This window comes from Mchenga conophoros, linkage group LG4 (genome assembly GCF_057382185.1).
Source record: "Mchenga conophoros isolate Kocher_MC1m ecotype Shallow Benthic linkage group LG4, M_conophoros_male_GT1.1, whole genome shotgun sequence".
NCBI classification, from domain to species: domain Eukaryota; kingdom Metazoa; phylum Chordata; class Actinopteri; order Cichliformes; family Cichlidae; genus Mchenga; species Mchenga conophoros.
Window position 1 is genome coordinate 9,456,161 of NC_140529.1, and position 12,002 is coordinate 9,468,162.

Below are 12,002 nucleotides of genomic sequence, written 5' to 3' on the forward strand. Positions count from 1 at the left end.
CAACTGGTCACAACTAGAATTCCAGTTTCTGCTTTGAACACTGACTCAGACTCTGATAACCTTTAGCACTCAGCTTTATTTTAAGTTGCAAGCATGAGCAGTCGAGGCAGACTCAATAAGTCAGTAGACTTTTAAAGTATAGGTCTTCAGTCAGCAGCAGTTATTTAAACAGCATTTCCATACTGGCACTGGCAAATTTATTTTAGTTAGAATGTCATTGATAATATGCCTGCAACCCACCTGTTTCTATAATTATTCAAACTAGCTTGATATTTATCTATTTAACCACATCGCAATGATTTTTTTTTTCTTTGTCAGTGTTTGGTGTCAGCTGTGAGGTTTTAAATAATCTCTGTCTATGATGTCAGATAACTCTGCCGGTAACTCTTTTGTGGAGCTTTCCATGACGAGGTACCTAAGAACTTTAAAACAATCTGACCTTACCTTAAACAAGCTATAGATAGCTTGTTTAAGGCTTGTTTAAGCAGATCTGCTGAGCACATCCCCCGTGTGCATCCACTTTCTGGATTTGACATCATGTGCAACTTCAGCGGGCTTCCGGCCACTTGCATTCTTTTCAAATGATCACAGTGGTTAGCATTTTATTTAGATAGCAAATGGAGTCACAGAAGAGAAGCTGCTAGTTCATGCTTTCTAAGATGAAAATATTAACATCAGAATTTTGGCATTCTGATGTCACATAATGATTTACTGTTTGTCGGAATTAATTTATATCTGATTTTCTTCCATGTTTGCTCATTTTACTCTAAAAGATTCAAAGTTCAAAACATTATTTCCACAATAAACCCAAAATTAGTCAGTTTTTAAATTTCACACATGCTTTGTTGAATAAAAATACGTTTTATCACAATGACACGCACCTTTCTCTAGAACAGATGGAATACCTGTTACACTCTGGGATACTTCCATGTCCATAAGGACACCCACTGCCATCACCACCACCTTCCTCAGAGATCAGTCAATGTCCATACTCTTTGTGTCCAAAAAATACTTTTTCATCAAGTCTATTTGCAGAGTTTCTTCAAGTGTAATGAGCTCGAACAGCCATGCAGCATTGATACCGACATCACAGACACAACAACAAACCTAGCACTGCAACACATTTCATCTCCTCCCCTCTTGCAGATGACATACCACTTTCAACACCATTTTTCAGAGGGCAGATATGCACCAGGGAAAGAAACAGAGAGAGAGAGAGAGAGAGAAGTCTTACATGTTCATCTGCTTCCAGTTTGTTTAACTAAGGAGTGGGTCTCAGAGGGGGTGAAAGGACTTTTGGTTTGTTTCCCATATTCCATTCTAAGTTTAATGCAAAAACAAAATGCCTGGAAAGTTAAATTAATCAAATTCAAACAATTCAAGTGCATGAACAAGCATTTTTTTTAAACATCTCAGCCAAGGAGCATGTTTGTGTAACTGTGCCATGTGGAAAATTACTAATTCATATCTTTGGTGTTGTTGTTTTATTAGTAAGGTTTACAACCACAAGCCACTCTGTGAGAAAACGCTAAACCTCCATAGGTGTGTACAGCCAAATTTGTAAAAAGTGTTTTTTATGTGAACTAAAAAATATTAGTTCACATCTTTGCTGGTATGCTATTCACCTAGTGAATACTTTCTTGTCATTCAGGATTGTGAAATCTGAATAAACCTACTTAATGTCTGTTGCTGTAGACACATAACTGAGGCATTAACTCGTCCTGTGTACAAAAGACCTGTTTGAACTCTATGTAAACCACGTGCTTCTGCTGAAGCTGCTTTCTGCTTCATGGCCCCTCAAATTCAAACAGGGATTATGCACAAACATATCCAACAACAAGAGCTGAGCTTAACAAGTTCTTACATCCCTTATACCCTTTCATTGTATGATTTTTTTCTTTTCTACACTTAGCTACTTGTATATCATTTTAGCCCAGTGTTACTCTCCTTTACTGCTCCAGGCAGGGTCGCACAACTTCCCAAAGAACTAACCCCATTTCACTAAGAGTCCTAAATCAGAAACTCATACCATCAACGCCTTCCTTTGACACGGAGTTAATCTTTATCAGAGATGCTAATCTTTGACCTCAAACTAAAAGAAAGCCCTGACACTAGGAGAAGGAAAGAAGGGGAAGGGGGGTTCTTGGGGTTTACCAGAAGGTATGATGTGGGGGTCGAATTGTTCTTTCTGCTCCTGGGCCATGAAAAGTGCCAAGCTCACCAAGCCTGTCAGGCATAGGTTGAACAGGGATGGATGTGACCTCCCATGCAAGTGTGTGTGTGTCTGTTGGGGGTGGGGGAGTGGCAGGTAGTATTCACAAAGTCAATGGTTAGCTAATTACCTTTTTACCTAAATGTGTAATATTGAACAAAAGCTCATCGCGATAGGAAAAAGCTGGCAGTTAATGATACAGTCAGCAATGTCTCAAAAATTTCCAAGATTTTCCAAATATTTTTTTTTAAATGTAAGATTTCACGTATACCTATAAATATCAAATTGCTCTTAACAGTATGTAGACTGTAGGTACGAGGGAATAAAACCTGGCAGTTATAAAGCAATTACACTGTAAATGTTACTCATGGGGAAGGAAAGGACATACATTACTAATAGTGGTGCGGGCTACTGAGCATATTAAACTCCACTTCTTACATTGTAATTAAGCATTACTTTTAGATGTGTAGACTTCCTGACTTTTATCTAAATTCATAATCAAACACCATATAATATAAATACTGCATATTAAAATGAAATTGTTTATCTGTAAATATTACATTCAAATGTAATAGATTTCAAAAGTGACCTAAAATTTGAGTCAGTCTGTAATTTGTAACGCTTTCATTTTGATTCATATGTCTAATAGGTGGAACCTGGTTATATTTTATTTTTAATATTTCTTTATTCACATCTAAGACAGACGCATAGATGGTGATTATATTGGTCAGTATTGTGCACTGCGGAAACCTGTTACAGGTAGTGACATGCAGGTATGTATGTATACAAGACATACAAGACCCACCATAAATAGTGATGGGTGGGTGGTGGGTGGGGATAATGGTGGTAGTGGGATTACACAGTCGGTTCTTTCTGGATCATATGCTGAAGACCAAAAATAATGACATCACAGAGTTTTGTACCGCATCAATATTTAACTCACTTTGACATAGATTATTTATTAATGCAGAATAGAATGCTGCCACTTGTAGAGTTCCATTAGATTTGGTGTATTATTATGGATCAGAGGAGAATAAACGTAAGGTCTCGTTTGACCATGTTTTTTGTAGAATTTGTCATTGTTGGTATGTAGGCTTTCTGGACATGCAGCCATTGTGGCTGCCTGTTGGTCAAAAACAATCATTTTCTGCATTTGAGAGTTAGTCCATCTAGGGACAGAAGCATTCAGTGATATGTGTCTATAGTAATTTGTGGTTTGGCAGGGCTTTCAAAATGGATTTTCCTAAGTTGTTATTATATAGCTCTGAGGCCTCATTACACTGAATGTTGAACAACCTGCACCACTATAAAAGGCCTGCATCCATTTCCTGACAACATGGTCCTCTTATGATGCAAGTTTCAGAAAAAGAAGCCAGTGACTGTAATATAATCGGGCCACTTGGCCTAGCAGCAGACAGTAGTGTGTTACAGCGGGAGAAAGCAGCTTTATGGATCTCAGCCAGACCTGTCAGGCTTTATACACAGCAACAGTGTTAGTTGTTCTTGCCCCTACTATTTTACTATGATTGGTATTCTGCCCATACTTTGTCAGTGATACACGAGGAAATCGATTAAATCACAGCTGTGCTAGACTTGCTGTGGGTTTTCATAACTTTTAAATCTATATACCTCTATACTTAGCAAAATACTTCAAGGTAAGTCCAGAGGATCTAACCACTGTTACACGAGATGGCATAAGCAACTCAGATTTAGCCTGGATGATACAGGGTGGGAGTATTTGATATGTTCAGCATTTTAGAATATGGCCGTTTTTTAAACTTGATTAAAATCATATATATCAGTTGACATTAGATGTAAAAATACACAAGAACAAACAAGCTAGGATTTTTGAAATAACTGCTTTCTTAGAAACAACAGAAGACAGCACTTTTGCTTTTGCCTTTCCAGACTGGTGGATGTGAGCTCTCAGGAATAGCTCTTCTTATAGTTACCAAACCTTTAAGTGTTTCTCTTTAATAATAATAATAATAATAATAATAATAATAATAATAATAATAATAATAATAATAATGATAGCATAGTATACTAGTGGGCTGTTTTCCTTGGATGAGTGCAGTTATTATATCTGCAGTTCATAAACAATATGGAGACTACATAAATGAATAAAGTCACAGTTTTGACTCTGAAATCTTGTTCTTTCGCAATAAATGTGTTAAGGGGCTCAAGAACTGATGGTTGTATGGTAAATCTATATTTAATGCACTTTTTTATGGACCTTAATTTCTCACCTCAGCCATTGTATAATTTGATTGTGATCCAGTTTTGCTTATGGTGTTTTCATATCCTTGTGATCACTCAATAAATGGACCCACGTCTTGGTGTAAGGAGGAGAAAGGCAACGCATTAGACCAAATGATTTCTGTTTGTAGTTATTTTACAATAGTTGCATTTGTAATTCGACGTCTATTGATAACCATTTCGTTTAAAATTGGTTGGAGCTAATATTTTTGTGGGGCCAAAGGGTGAGATGGGGGTTGATTTTTTGAGTAAGCAATCGTCACACTATCCCAAATTTCGTCGTGGCTAGCATGCATCTTCCTTCTTTATACATAGCAGCCATGCCCCTAATCGCCGAGACTCATTCTCTCTGTCCCACGCACGCACGCTAACATGCACATACTAACACCTCACTTAGTCTAGCAGGCATACTGCTTTCCAAATGTGGGGCGAGTGAGCAGGGAGGTTGAGAAAGTAAGAGACAGAGTTCGTCCTATTTTCTGTTACCAATTCGGATGCATCTGTCTTCAGCTGCCTACACGCACGCGCGCACAGAAAAAGTGTTGGCTAGCAATAGAGCTTGCACGCGGTTTCACCCTATGGATGCCTGTGCGAGTTTGAGAGAGACCGCGGTCACACAACAGATAATTAATGACATGTCGAGCGGTGGAGTGTGTGGAATGGGGACGCCTCGGGAATAAGCACGGGGACACTGAGCAAGAAGCAGCCCGACAGACCTTACCTGCGCTCTTGGCGTGTCTTTCCAGATGGATATCCTCCTGGTGTTCGGTTTTTTCCTGGTTTCAGTCTGTTTTGGACACGGACGGACACACTAGCTACAGTTAGGATGACCACTGAATCCTCTCCGAAAGGCTTGGGCGTATTTTCTTTTAATTAATTGTACTTAAATACAAGCAGTCGCTCCTAGAGGTTGGAGTCCAAAATGGCACTAAAACGTTATTTATGCCAATTAAAGCCGACGTTTAAACTGCACCGTTACCTGTTATTATAGCACTGGTGAGCTCATTATGGCGCTTCTGTGACACGGCGTAAAGGAGACGCCAATCGTTTGCATGACCGGTTTGGGAAAAGACATAAATCTGGAGCGGCTCTGCTATAAATCTCCAGCAGTCAAGCCTACCTACAGCAAGCACGCTGACGGAACCCGCTTGGTCTGGGGCTCGCGGTGCGACTTTATCCTAAACGACACACCGCATGCACGCGCTCACCCCCTCCGCCTTTTGCTGTAAAACTCCCCTTGTAGCGGGCTGGTACGTTCCTGGTCAGAGCCACATCCAGGGCTTACGTTTGTCTGTTTTGTCGTCCGAGTTGACACTGTCCACCCCACTAATGTTTGGGAGACTGCTGAGCTCCGGTGGGCCTCTTTCTGAGCTGGACTTCAGAATAAAAACGGATAGAGCTTTCCTGGATTGAGGGTGACGCTGTATTCCCTGGGCTGCTTTTCGCTGCTCCTTCCCCTTTCTTCCCTTCTCTTTCGTTTAACTAAAAAGAGGGTCACGCAGTCCTCCTTTTCCATTCTCTATCTTCGTCTTCATCTTCCCTCGCTCTCTTTGGTGCAAGCTAACCAAATTCACCATTATTATTATTATTATTATTATTATTATTATTATTATTATTATTATTATTATTATTATTATTATTGCTACTACTAGCAATGAGTAACCTTGGTGAGCTAAAACCTCTGCAGACCAAAGCAATCTACGTTTAAGCCTAAAACACGTATCTTCAGGCGCGTCGTAACTGCTTCTTTGGTTACCGCTGGAATATAGTCTCTTCTCTCGGCGGTCCCTGCTTTTCTGGACAGACGGCTTGACACTGTGAACTGTTCCTGAAGCAGTTTGCAGTCTGACAACCTAGACAACCTGGGGATTCTGGGAGGGAGAAAAGGGAGTTCTGGTTTTGTTCCTGTCCAATAAGGGAGTGTGGTTAAGGTGCACCAGAAGGGTTAGCGAGGTTCACCGTAACCTGCCTGTTCATACTGCCTGCGCAAAGGCCAGATGTTGGTTATTACATGGCGTCAAACTGAGCGCGATCAGAGGAGAAGAAGAGGGAGAAGGAGGCCGAGAGAGCAGAAATTCCGCTGTGATTTGACCTGCGCGTTCACAGAGGGGAGCCATTTCCACCTCGCTTGGTTTTACACAATTAGTGGGCGATTTTAGCCTATGCGCAATTACTTTAAGATCTCCGATGTATTCATTATTAATGTTAAGGTTCAAAAGTTGCATACAACCACGCAACCAAGAGATATATATGTGTTCAAATCTATGATGTTGATGTGATATACAAACGGTGACTAGATATGAAGCGTTATAGCAACAGTATTCTAATCTACTTTGCACGTGTGGATTTTAAGTCCTGTTTATCTTTACTTGCGCCGATACAAACAGATGCACTTGCCCCCCCCCCCCCCCCCCCCACCACCACCACCACCACCACAGACACAAATTCACGCTTGTAAAAGGTACGTGTGTCATCTGCCCACGCTTGTAAACATGCCCTCTACACACACAATGAGAGATAAAGAGAGAGAGCGCGCGAATGAGTACATGAGAGACAAGTTCAATTACACAAAAGTAAAGCCGGTATTTTTAGTTTTCTGTTATGATAGAAGAAAGAGAACGGAGAAAGGAAATCAGTTCGCGCCTGCTCTCTCCCTCCACTCCTGGTGGAAACATTTCCGCCTCAGCAGCTCGGGCTGTCTTATCGCGCTTGTGCTGGCTCTCCGGCCCGGTTCAAATGGGTGATGAAGGGAGAGAAAAAAATGGAGCTCTCGGGTTTTGGATACGGTTTCAGCGTCTCATTTTTCACAAGCTTCGAATCACTACCTTCACGCAGACGTTTATAAATTAGCAGAAGGATTCTTACTGATTTATTTTCAAACGGGTAATCGTCTTGACTGTTTTCGAGGAAACCCTACTCTTCTCTGTCTTTCCATTTCCATTTTCGTTTCGTTTTATTCCCTTGTTTTTCGCTTTACCCACTAGCAGGCAATTAAACTGAGATTTTCTGCAAGCGACTATTGAGCACGATGTATTGGAAAATACAATTAAAAATTTAAAAAAGAAATCAGTTTAACTTTAGGCACCAGTCTTCTGCTAGAAGTAGGACACATTTTGAGGACTGTTCAGTTCGTCAGTGCTGCTTCTTCATTTGGATTTCATTTGCATGAACAGAGTATTTTAAATACACTTTATGATTATTTTTTTAAATGTGGTCACAACAAAAACATTTTGCTATGTAACATACATATGTATAATTTCACAAAATCGCACTGTCTCTATACGGATGTATGTGCCGCACAAAGGTTACATGTCATTTTATTGCGTTAATATGTGGCTACTATATCTCTAGCTTGTGTGTAAATAGAGAGGGCGTTAAAACTGAACTAAATATTTTAAATACAATTTTTAAAAGAATGATTCACTCTTTTCAGATTGGTCGCTCCCAGGACTGAAAATATTTCCTGCTAGGGAAAAAGAACAGTGAAGCAGTCAATATGGCTGCCAGTCTCAGCAATGAGTGGGCAGATGCCTTGTGTGAGGTCTTGTGTCTTGTGCCTACTTGCTTTTGCTTCTCTTTAAGATGCGTAGGATTGTACCTTGTCTATGAACATGTGCAATAAAAGGATGCTTCAATCACAGTGAATGTTAACAGAAACGTAGGACGTAAGAGCAACACAAGAAAACAAGCAATGCACCGATAAAGGATGAAAAGGAAGGTACTTCGACAAACTGCTCTTAATGAGAAATAATACGCGTATCACAAAAACCGCGATCGACAACACCAGTGATATTGAAACATGTACTGTAATATGATAACGTTAGCTTTGAACATCTGTTGAACATCTTTTGTACAGTTGCGGACTCTCCGTGCATAGGTATTTCACATTTGGTTAATTGGACAAAAAAGACAGTTAATAGTTAACATAATATGATCAAATATTGTCTTTACTTTTCTGACCATTGTAATTATAGAGTGGAAAGCAAACCGTGAACAAATGCTTATTTTTTATTCCAATAGCATTTTAGCTGCCTCTTTTATTCTCTGCTAAAACGAGCTGCCAGTATTACAATTGCCCTGCAGCGGGCTTCGGTGTAAACATTAATTTCAGCGTCAGTTATTTGTGGTCTTTCAATAGAAGGCACGCCTCAGTAACACATTAATGCCTAATATTAATTTCTTTCCACATTTGTATTACAGAACATAAGGCTACATAAATACCGGACCGAGTGAACACAGTTCGGTCTCAGAGAAGTTAAACGTGGATAACAGCAGCAGCTTGAATGGATGTCAGACAGGGCGCAATATCATTTCTCAGGACCGTTTCAAACATTTCAATTATTTCAGATGAGTCTGAGCTGGAACTATCTTGTCATACCAAACATACTTAGCTGTGGACACATGGCTGAGATAAAATAAGATAAAATATTTCAAGCACTATTTCAATGCTGCATCGTCATCTAAATACATGTGTGTGTGTGTGTGTGTGTGTGGGGGGGGGGGGGGGGGGTATTGGGGGTTGGTGCCACAATCCACCCCCTTTTCTGTCTACAGAAATGAGGCGAGATATTGTTTTTGACAGGGCTGCGGAGAGCAGGAATACACATCTTGAAAAGCGCCGCCTTTTGTTGCTGCTGTCGTTATTATGTGATGGGAGGCCGGCGGAGAAGCTCTAATTTGGTTAAGCTAAGGTTTACACTGCTGCTGATGGCCAAGCGGGGAACGAGACTACTGAAGGAGAGAGAGGACCATGCTGCAAAGGGGCCCGGCCTTAATTGTAAAACGATTCGAGGGGCACATCCATCAGTTCCAATACCAACCCTATTGTTTTGTAATTTGTAATAAAAATATTAATAATATTAATAACACTAAAATCTGTAAAACAGTCTTGCAGTTCATTGTTTGCAATGCTGCAAATGTATCACACCAAAACAACGCAGCAAGCCTAGTACACTGTCTCTCTCTCTCTCTCTCTCTCTCTCTCTCTCTCTCTCTCTCTCACACACACACACACACACACACACACACACACACACACACACACACACACACCTACTGGCAATGGCAACGACAAAAAAATGGAACATCTCATAGTGTCTGACTTTCCATTACAAGAGGGCACACGAAATGCACCCAGCTTAATAGCAGACACGTGTGAATATAAACATGGATGGGGAAATAGAGAGGAAGGTCCTCCCATGTCTGCATCTTATTTTGCTCACCACATTAGAAGCTCTGACTCACGGTGGAGGATTTGAGCCAAAGCAGAGACACTGAGCTCTGACATGTGTAATGGCGAACAGCTCCATTCCGACGGGCATCCACAGAAAATGGGCAATACGGAGAAACAAAACTTTATTTGTTGCATTAAGTTAAAGTTGATGCCACATAGCGCCTAACAGTAGATAATTTAAAATGTACAATAAGATGCAGTTAGGTTTGTTGGTACGTAAAAAGTCCATCTTCACTGCAAAGCCTGTTTCAGTGCAGAAAGCAGCCTAATGATTGCATTTCATTTACAAACCAGGGACTTAATGAAGATCAACAAGGTTTCCTTGTCATTTCCATCTTTAGTCCGAATTCCTTGGCTGAGTTACTTGGATTCATTTCTGCCTCCCGGCTAGATAGATGAGCTTTTCCTGGCCCATTGGTCTTTTTTATGAGATTTCATGCCGGCCGAGCCGTGCCCCGGTGTGCCAAATTTAAACAAATCTCTCGTTAATTGGTCGTCTCAGTAATTCAAGACCTGAAAGCTACAGCCAAATACTGTCATACTGAAGCGGGAAAACCCGAAACGCCCGGAGTAATAATTAAAGTGTAAAAAAACAAAGCTAAAGGACAAAAAAGAATAAAAAAGAAAGAAAACACAGGGGCGTGCATGGGGGCCGAGAAGGACGAGAGAGATTAAGTGGAAATTAAGCCGGAAGAGGAGGAAGGGGAAAGAGGAGCCAGTGGCGCAGCCGTGGCGTGAACTCTTCCTGCTCTCCTTCCTCTTTCCCCTGTACCGTCGGTCCATCGACCGTCATTTTCCCCAGCCGTCTTACACACAGCGCAGGAAACCGTGATTTATCGTGGGCAGCGCCATAAACAACAGCGCTCCCTCACAAACACACAACAGCAGCCCCGGCCGCACGCTGACACCGAGCCTTACAATAAATCAAGAGAAGTAGCTAGCTGGGAGAGAGAGGGGGAAACGAGAGAGAGAGGGAGGGAGAGGGTGAGAGAAAGAGAGAGGGAGAGAGAGAGGAATGGACAGAGAGTCAGACAGATAGAGAGAGATGTAAAAGCAGACATGAAGTGATGGACGAAAGATGGAGAAGAATATCCAAGTGTTTCTTAAAATATAAACAGCCGTCGGCTAGCATTGCACCGCTCTCTCTCTCTCCCTCACTCTCTCTCTCTCTGGTTTTCAGGCTGCTCGGCTGCACGCTACAACCCATAAACAATGGCTGATGGTGATGATGATAGGTGGGGGGTGATGTGTAAACAACACGACAGAAACATGCACGACATAAAAAACACACGGCGAAAGACGAGTATTTGGGGGGCAATATTTACCACGATGTTAAAGTAGCCTATGATTCACAGAGAGGGATGCGGGAGAAGGCGGCGCAGCGGCGGAGAAGATGAGGAAGGAGTGTGGTTTCCCCCCATGCAGTTCCTTTCCTTCCGCAATACTCACGGTGTCCACAACGACCCGCAAGATACACGCCCGTCCAAATTTGTTTTATTGCAGCCTCCCTCTATCTTTTCTCTTTCCCTCTCTCTCTCTCTCTCCCTCTCTCTCTCTCTCTCTCTCTCTCTCTCTCTCTCTCTCTCTCTCTCTCTCTCTCACTCACTCCCCCTCTCTCTGTTGGTGTTTCTTGGTGTCTCCTCTTTTCCCCCTCTCTCCCCCTCTCTTTCTATTTTTTCTTCTCGCTCTCTTTCACCGCTGTTTTTTTTTTTTTTTTGGAGGGGGGGGGGGGGGGGTGAAAGGACAGTTCTACGTCAAGAGCAGCGGCACGTCTCGCCGTTATATTCCTGACGAAAACATATCTATTCTACAACCTCTGCATTAATTATTTAATGAATCACGTGATGTGTTGTTCGGGGCGGGAGGTGTTTGGCGGTAGTGGTGGTGGGGGCTCTCTCCGTTTGTGGGACCCACACGGGCCCGTGGATGCATGCATGCATGCAGGAGTCCAAATGAAGTCAAAAAAAGAAGAAGAAGAAGAAAAGGAAACACTTGTGTTGACTTTTCAGTCGGAGGATGTTCGTGTGTAGGGTAAAGCAGTGGAGGCCTGGGACAGACACACAGAGGGGCCGATAAAAGATGAATTCGTCTTTTAAAAATGACTGCACGCCTCACACTCGTTCTTCGTTATTGCTCACTGTCATCTCTTTCTCAGCTCGCCGTCAGCCGACCAAAGAAGCGGGATTCCTTCCGTTGCTCCGTCTTACATTTGAGCCTGTGCTATATTTCAGTGTTTCTAGAAAAAGGAAATACCCGATGATGGCGGCAATAATTTATCAGATACACAGCGCTGGGGGG

At 41.8% G+C, this 12,002-nt stretch overlaps 1 protein-coding gene across 9 annotated transcripts in view; it reads right to left on the reverse strand.

The window, feature by feature from the left end:
- Window positions 1-12,002, reverse strand: part of hoxb3a (homeobox B3a) — an 82,501-nt gene that overhangs the window by 20,837 nt on the left and 49,662 nt on the right. For 2 of the 9 annotated variants that reach the window (XM_085270265.1, XM_085270260.1), the window contains exon 1: window positions 11,030-11,239. The exons of 6 other annotated variants lie outside the window; for them this stretch is intronic. The gene's annotated coding sequence lies outside the window, so the exon portion shown is untranslated. Of the gene's footprint in view, window positions 1-5,192; window positions 5,943-11,029; window positions 11,240-12,002 lie in introns of those variants that run through there. One more of the 9 variants, XM_085270262.1, reaches the window with a different exon arrangement.